Here is an 8,851-nt window from a genome sequence, read left to right as displayed (position 1 = left end):
TGCCTAAAGTCTCAATCGGATATCCTCTCCTCTGACCCACTTTCTTGGTAAGTAAAGATTTTCATGGTATGTATCCCTTGGACTAGTGTTTTGATATAAGTGAGTATATACCATTTGTCTGTTTTTGCTTCTGGGTGAACTCACTCATTATGATAATTTCTAGATCAATCCATTTGTCCACAAATTTTGGGAATTCCTCGTTTTTAATAGCTGAGTAGTATTCCATCGTGTAAATATACCACAGTTTCTTAGTCCATTCTTCTACTGAGGGACATTTAGAGTTCATTCTTAATACACAGTAGAACAGAGAAAAGAAGAAAAGAGCACAGAGAAACCTCTGGCTCTGGCTATCGATTAAGATGATTTTCCTTACTTTGGAGAACTATTTTGTGTTTGTTAAGCTTGCAAGAATGGTTTTATAAAACTAAATCACGATCAAGACAAATTGCCAAATCAAGAATCTACTTATAGTATCAGGAAAATGGTATCCACAAAACAGCTCTGATTTGAACTGAAAATTTGCTGAGAAAGCTTCCTAAGTTCTATTTTGTCTACATACATCTTGTTTATCAAATACTAAATATGCAGTTTAGTAGTGAATATGTATTAACCCCAATGAATAAGCAAACACAGTGTGTATGAGTGTAGCCAATATGTTACCATATGTAGTATTACCTTGAAACTACTCAGCTATTAAAAACAAGGAATTCCCGAAATCTGTGGATAAATGGATTGAGCTAGAAATGATCATAATGAGTGAGTTAACCCAGAAGCAGAAAGAATCAAATGGTATATACTCACTTATATCTGCATACTAGCCCAAGGGGCATGTCCCACGAAAGCCTTCACTTACCAGGAAACTGGGACAGAGGGGAGGGCATCCTATTGGGACTCTAAATGAGAGACGCATGGGAGAATAGCAAAATAAAAGGATCCAGAGGGTCCTAGAAATCTACAAGTTGAACAATATGATAGGCAGATTTGGGCCCAGGGGTCCCGCTCAAACTAAGGCACCAGCCAAGGACAATACAGGAGGTAAACTTTAAACCCCTTCCCAGATCTAGCCAATGGTCAGAATATTCTCCACAGTTGAGTGGAGAGTGTGATATGACTTTCTCACGTAATATGGTGCCTCACATTTGACCATGTCCCCTGGAGGGGGAGACCTGGTGGCACTCAGAGGAAGGACAGCTGGTAGCCAAGAAGAGACTTGATACCCTATGAGAATATACAGGGGGAGGTAATCCCCCTCAGGAACAGTCATAGGGGAGGGGAATAACGGGAAAATGGGGGGGGGGAATGGGAGGATATAAGGGATGGGATAAACATTGAGATGTAACAAGAATAAATTAAAAAAAAATTAAAAAAAAAGAAAAATACAAAATTTTAACTGCACATATATTTTATGATTTAAAAAGCTACCGTGATATAGAACTTCTAAAAATTCATTGTGATGATATGTAAAGTGAACTATCTTTTTAAAGTTTAAAGTTCATGTTTTAGAATGTATAGGACTGTCCAAAGACAAACTTCCTAATATCCATTTATACTAGGAAAAATTTGCTTGCTCTTTTTTAGCTTGACAGATGGTGAAACCAAAATGGGACTTCATATTGTAAGAACTCTGTGAGAAAATTATCAAGAAAAAGGAAAGTTCATGGGTATCTACAAAATATTTTATGAGCTATTATGCTACCAAACTTTTTGCTTTCTCTTCTAACTTCTCCTCCCTTGGCTGACAGGAAGTCCATTCCTATTCCCTCCCCTGCTCATTGATAGACTGTAAGCTGTTTTGTTGGCATATCAGGGAAACAATTGCGGAGTCGAGTTTATACAACATTTAGACAGGAAACTAGAATTTAAACTACACAATGACCTTATACCTACACACTCTACTATCTATATGACTGAGATCACACCAGATCCTTAGCCCTTAAACCAGAGACCCCCATCTTTATGTGTACTATGCAAAAGAGTTTTGATGTATTCAAGTTTTTTTTTTTAAACCAAATTATACTGTACTTAAATGCATCTAAAATAAACTACCTGGGGTGAGACTCTAGAAGTTTGAACCAGCACAGGCTAGGTAAGTTGTGCTGAACTGGATTTACTTCTTACCTCACACAGGTCATTTCTCCCGCCTGCTGTAGCATTTGTGGGGCCACCCACAGAGGATTGCTGTTTATTGGCTTGCTCTGGTTATTCCTATAGCACCCAGGGCCAGAAGCACAAGGGTGGAACTGCAGACAGTGAGCTGGGTCTTTCCAATGAATCATCAACCAGGAAAACATACCACAGGGCAATATGGAGGAGGGATTTACACAATTTAGTTTCCCTCTTCCAAAATGACTCTAGATTGTGTCAAGCTGACAGGAAACTATTCAGCACAGCAGCGTCGTGTTTGTTCATCCACCGAGGCTGCTGGGAGATCATCTTGTTATCCAATGAAACTCCAGTAGAGTGCATGATATATCCATGTTAGACAGTATGAGGCATTATTAAAGTTCTATGTTCATCCAGGATAGAGAACAGAAACATTATTTGTACAGAAGGAGGAATCTGAATTATAAAAATACTAATGAGCAAGACAACGTGAAATCCACTCAAAGGGAACTCTTCATGCATATTTCTGAGAGACACACTATACTCACGATAGTATCATTTTCTGCCTAATCTCTGTTAAGAAACTTTATGGTCAGAGTAGTGTTTAGTTTTAATTGTCAATTCAAAATAACTACTTGGAAAAATTTCATCGAAGGACTCTCTACGTTAGGTTGATTTCTGGGCATGTCTGTGAGAGTTTATAGTGATTATGATAACTGAAGTGGAAGTGTCCACCCTGAAAGTGGGCAGCTTCATTTTATGGACTCAGCCATACAATGAATGAAAAGGAGACTGTGACCCCAGTACTAAGTAGTGTGCATGCATTGCTCTATCCTTGGTTGTAGATGAGATGGGTCCAGTTTATGTAAACAAGACTTTCTGAAGGAAAATATGAGTCTTTAAAGTCTGATTAACTGATTAAGACTTTAGTGATGTGGAGAAGTTGTGGGTCCAGAGTCCAAATGCAATATATCTTAGGCTACATTTAGCTGCCTAAAGAGTCATTCCTTGTCCACTTCTATGTCAGACCTAACATCATGATGAGCAGATAAAAAATGTTGGAGTATATTAACTTAAGAAAATCCAATTCTTCTCCAACCAAAGTACTAAGAATGTTATCAAATAATACAGGAGCCCTATACTTGAGATTCCTCAGCTTGGCTGTAACCTATTTGTCTTAGTGTTTCCACAAATATATTTGAAAAAATAAACATTGATTCATGACTTTCTTTGTTCTGTTAATATTAAAAATTTGTAAAACTGAGAATTAGAATAAAGAATTTGGAGTAACCTAAGTCTGTGTTCTTAGGCCATGGCTTTGGAATAAACTCTTATTCCTTTTGACATGAAAGCTGTTTTTTACATTAATATATACTATGATGGACTATACCCTGGAACTATGCATCAAAATAAACTCTTTCTCCCTCAAGTGGCTCTCACTAGCATATTTTATCACAACATCATGAAAGGCAGATGGCTGTGATATATTGCCCTGTCTTATGTTGCCACTCCCTAGAATGGAGCTAACTGTATATATACCCAAAGAGTACTCTTATTCATTGGATTTTAAAATGCCCTGAGCCTCTGAATAGGAGTGTTAATCTTTTTTAAAAAATTGTAAAGAAGTAATATAAAAATATTTTGTTGTATAAAATATGTGGAAAATACAACATAAAGTATATATGATTCAAAGTTAAAATTTCAGTGAGTATAACTATTTGAATCAATGCATAAATCTACTAAACTTGCAAAATCTATTAGCTACCAAAAATCTAATACATCAATACAGGTACTAATACTATCACCAACTTGCAGGTAAAATACCGACCAAGGGAATTTGAATGACACAAATTCCCAAGTTAGCAAACAGGTCAGGTAAATCCGCAAAACCAAGGAAAACGGTTTCACTATTATCTGGACAGAAGGAACAACATGTTAAAGTGATATGATTATTTCTCTTGTGTCATTAACAGAACTAAATAATAAATGATTGTGTTTTGAGAAAGATCTCTAAGTTTTCTTTAATAATTTAACATCTGGTAATGATATGAGTAATTATACACATATATTATTCAACCATAATAACCCTGTTGGAGGTACAAACTGTCCAAGGCTCATATTGCAGCACTGCAAACAGAGGCTGAGAGAAAAAAAAGTAGCACACCCTGGCAGCCAAGATTAGCAGCCAAGGATGTCTTTGGAGCCTGTGCCATAAGCTTTATTTTCCATATCCATTTAGCAAGGGCTAGTTTACCAGGCAGCAGGCAGCACCGCAACTAATACTAATGTGTTTAACTCATTTCCTTGTTAAAAAAAAAAAAAAAGCAGAAGGATCCCTAGTCTTCATTTTACAATTGGAGGCACCAGCACTCCCAAGTGTCCAGTCAGTTTGAGTTATCAGCAGAACATCCTTACTCTAAACATACATCACAGAGTTCATAGCTCCAACAGACATGGAATTCAGGCCCATGAACTTATTACAATAGTTGGGTTATACATATTCTCTCCAGTTTCTTTCTGATTTGAACGTGTTTTTGACATCATGTTATGGACATATCAATTCTCTCCTTCAAATATCCTTGCATTGTGGCTTGGATGTAAAATGTTCTCCATAAACCCATGTGTTTGAGCATTTGGTCATCACATTGTGACACTGTTGTATGAAGTTAAAGTGTAGGCCTAGCTGTAGGGAGTAGGCATTTGGGGAGCAATGCTCTTGATGCTTAAAGATTGACCCTGCTCCCTTTCTGACCTTTGTTTCATTGTCCACTGAGGTGAGAGCAGTTACCTCATTCTACCACTGACTATGTATCCAACCTTTGAAAACAGCCTTGTGGCTGTTTCCCACAAATCTCAGTCAACATAAACTCTTCCTTTAAATTGGTTCTTGCCTGTATTTGATCACAGTGCTATGAAAAAGAGCTAACACAACGTTGCTGCCAAAGCCTAGGATCTCTGCTTTGTTGTGGGAAACCTGACCATGTAGTTCTTAAGCATTTAGAGCTCCAATTGAGAGAAGAGTTTAGAGCTGTGGAGTAGCCAAACAATAGTGCTGTAAGCTATTTTCTCTGAATTGGAACATTCACTACTAGATGGAGGCTTACAGCACTTGGACAGTAAATAAAATATTCAGGACTCAAGAAGTAAATGGAATTTACAAGGTCAGGAGATTGCTGAAAATTACAGAATTCATAAGACCCCTACACAAGGTTATATATGTAGTAATAATCCTCAAAGAGAAGCATCTTTGAGCATCAGGGATCTCCAACAATGCTGATTTTATGAGTCATTACCCTTTCTGGGAAGAGAGTATGCACAGGTCCCATGGTAGGTAGACAGAAAAGGAGAGAGACCATGGCTGGGTAATAAATGCTGAACATCCAGGATAGCTAGCTTCTTCCTCACCCTCCTGACCTGAGACAAATGCCTGACATTTAAAACAAAGTCCTTGGGGGCTGGAAAGATGGCTTAGAAGGTAAGAGCACTGGCTGCTCTTCCAAAGGCCCTGAGTTCAATTTCCAGTAGCTACATGGTGGCTCTCAACCATCTATAATGAGGCCTGGTGCCCTCTTCTGGTGTTCAGATGTACATGCAGAAAGAGCCCTGTATACATAATAAATAAATAAATTTTTTTAAAAAATACCAAAAGACAAGTTCCTTGTAGGCTTTTATTTCCCCAGTCACGTCCCCCTGCTGATGGATTAACAAGTTCAAGGCCTGATCACGATAGGTAACTCAAGAGCTGTGGGCCAATAAATTATCCAATCATTCTTCAAATTAACAAGTCCTAAATTAGGGGAGAAAAACTTTTCAAAGACATAAAACCAACCAAGTGACCAACCAACCAACCAACCAAAACCAACTCAACTTTGGAGAAGAGACTGAAGTTTTTAGGCTTCCAGAGTCCGCTCACCACCCTCCCGCCCCCCACCCCACCCCACCCCACCACCCCCTTGCTTTTCAGAGGGTCTTTTTTCTCTATGTCTACTGCAAGTGTGTATTTCCTCACCCCAATAAAAGCCATTGCTCAACTGCTGATTCTGTCTCCTTCTATGATCAGTGTTGGGGATTTCTCTGATGCTACCTGTTACACTGGATTTTTTTTTTTTTTTGCCTTTTAATTCTTTAGCTGGCAGAGAAGGTGTATCTCATTAAGAGTCCTGGACTGCCTCACTAGTAGGTGCTTTACTGGGATACAACTACCTTTGAGTCTTCCATGACTCTGTAGGTAACCCTTCACCCAAACTGTAAGCAATAACCAAATCACTCATAAGGTCACAAAGCTAGACCTGGTGAGTAGACATTTTTTTCATGTATTCCCAAGAAGCCATATACCACCTAAAATGTTGTAAGTAGTGTTCAGTGGACCATTGTGGTAGAAAAAGGAAAGCCATCCCATGGACTCACCATATTTTGCTTCATGGCTACTTAGAAGTGTGCAGAAGTTGCTGTGTGTTCCCACCATACTGTCCCCAGCTGTGATGGACTGTATTCTCTGAGTTGTGAGGCAAAATAAACTCTCCTCCCTTATTTTGCTTTTTATTGGGTGTTTACTCTCAATGAAGAAAATAACATACTACTCTCTGACTTTGGCACTCTCTGAGCATGAATTTCAAAGTTTTCAAATAAATGAATCAAACAGAAAATTTATTTTCAAGGGCTTATGAATGTTCTTTGGAGCACTGTGCTCCAAGCAGTGATGTGTGCAGAGTCTATGGAAGGGCTGCACATCTCTGTCTTCCTTTTCTTCTTCCTCCAAAAGACACCTGCATATTTGTCTCGAGTCTGACAAGCTAAAGAAAAGTAGCAAGGACAATGTAGAAGGCCAGTCTTGTTGGTTTTCCCTCTAAATAAATGTAGAAGCTCCTCAGAGGACTTTAATTAAGTGTCTATGTAAGAATGCTGAAAAGTACAGCAGAGAATAAATTTTTCAAATTTGAGACATTAAATGAAATATGTAGTTAATGGTAAATATAGTGATGTACCTTGTTTAGAAATCATAATATGTGATAAAATAATAAAATATAATGAAGAAAGAAGGTATGTAAACTATGGTGAGATTTTTGTGCTTGAGAATTAGGGAAGAGAGAAGTATGGCAAGGATTTTCTTCAGGTGTTTTACTTCTTTACTGTTTCGTTTTTTAGAAAGTCTGCTTCTTTCATGTGTTCCAGAACCCCACATGTTGTTATAATAGATGATGAAAAGTATATTCATATTCTATATGATGTCAACATTGCAGCAAAGTTAGTTTTGTAGATCATAATTGGCTTCGTGGTTCTAGAATCAGCTGATAGCCTGGACCAAAAATAGTTCAGAATTCATTGGCTTACTACATAGGATGGCTATTTTTATCACCACGGAAGAGGAAGTGAGCACATGAAAGAGAAGTGAATAAAGACAACTTGACTGATTACAGCTCACATCTGTCTTATATGAACATGGAAGGAACAGCTGGTTTGTAATTTGATATGACCCAGACCTTTTTTTCAAGCGTACATATCAAGTTGGGAGTCACTATTAGCAGAATTTTAGTCTCAACTTAAAATATGTACAGAGGCACCTTTTGGTTTATCAATTCTTCTCAAAGAGGTCAAAAGGATATATTTTACTAAAAGGCAGAAATTCATATAAAATTGATTTCAAACTTGATTCTTAATTTTAAAAAATTTCCAATAATATTTTAAAAATTTCTATGCATTTTATTTTAAAACTAAACTTTATTATAAAAACAGTGTAAATAAAAGTCATTTATGATGTGTAGTTTTTAAAAAATAATATCTTTATGAATGATGGTTGGTGGCAAGTGAGGAAGGCCTAACTTCATTGTTCCCATACCTATATTTTTGTTATAGGTCTATTTTGTATGTGGGGATATTACTCAGAATTATATCCAACAGGGAGTTGAAAATGGTTGATGATATATAAATTTATAGTGTGACAATTTGAGGTTTGAAATTGTAAAGTTTTTGGTTCAAGGCTGTAATTTGAAAACTGTCTTACACTATTGGCATAGGATTTGCTCTCCAGTGTCTGGAACTACCAACCCATGAAATGGAGTAGGAGGCCCCTGTGATGCTTGTAGGTACACCCTCCTCTACCTCACATTATAATGTACTATGTCCTTCTCTTTCAAAACTGATGCTTGACTCTTGTTTTATTCTGGAGTGTATGATTACATGGTTGAATTTTTCTGCTGATATAAACATATTTTCTTCATTTAGGTGTATATTGCCGGCATTTTCTCACATAATTAAATTTCTATGAACATAAATTTTAATGTTTGTGAATTATTACATATATTGAGTAATATTCTCATTGGAAATTTAGATTAATGTTTTTATTGATCTAATAAATGATGCTCTAATGAACTTTTTGTCAATCTCTCTGACTATTCTCTCAGATATTTAGAATCTGAAATGATGGTGTTAAATGTAGCCCTTTGTCTCACAAGGAAAGAAAAATCTACTTTATTACAACATTTTTGTTTGTTGATAACTTAGCTATTAGAAGCTGAAACAGTAATACATAAATGATTATGTAATTCAAAGACTTTTCTTCTCAAATCCATGGAAAAATATATCAGCAAAAACATACAAATGAATGTGTTCTATGTATTGTTACTGATCAATTAAAATTTTAACTTATATAGCATGCACTAAACAGTGAGAATGTTTGTAACCCTAGTGGCATGCTAGAGTGCAAGCATGTTTCTGTCATGTGCACAAGTGTAAGAGCTTCAAAGTGTAA

The sequence above is a fragment of the Acomys russatus genome, chromosome 2 (genome assembly GCF_903995435.1).
Source record: "Acomys russatus chromosome 2, mAcoRus1.1, whole genome shotgun sequence".
Lineage (NCBI taxonomy): Eukaryota > Metazoa > Chordata > Mammalia > Rodentia > Muridae > Acomys > Acomys russatus.
This window is presented reverse-complemented; position numbering follows the sequence as displayed.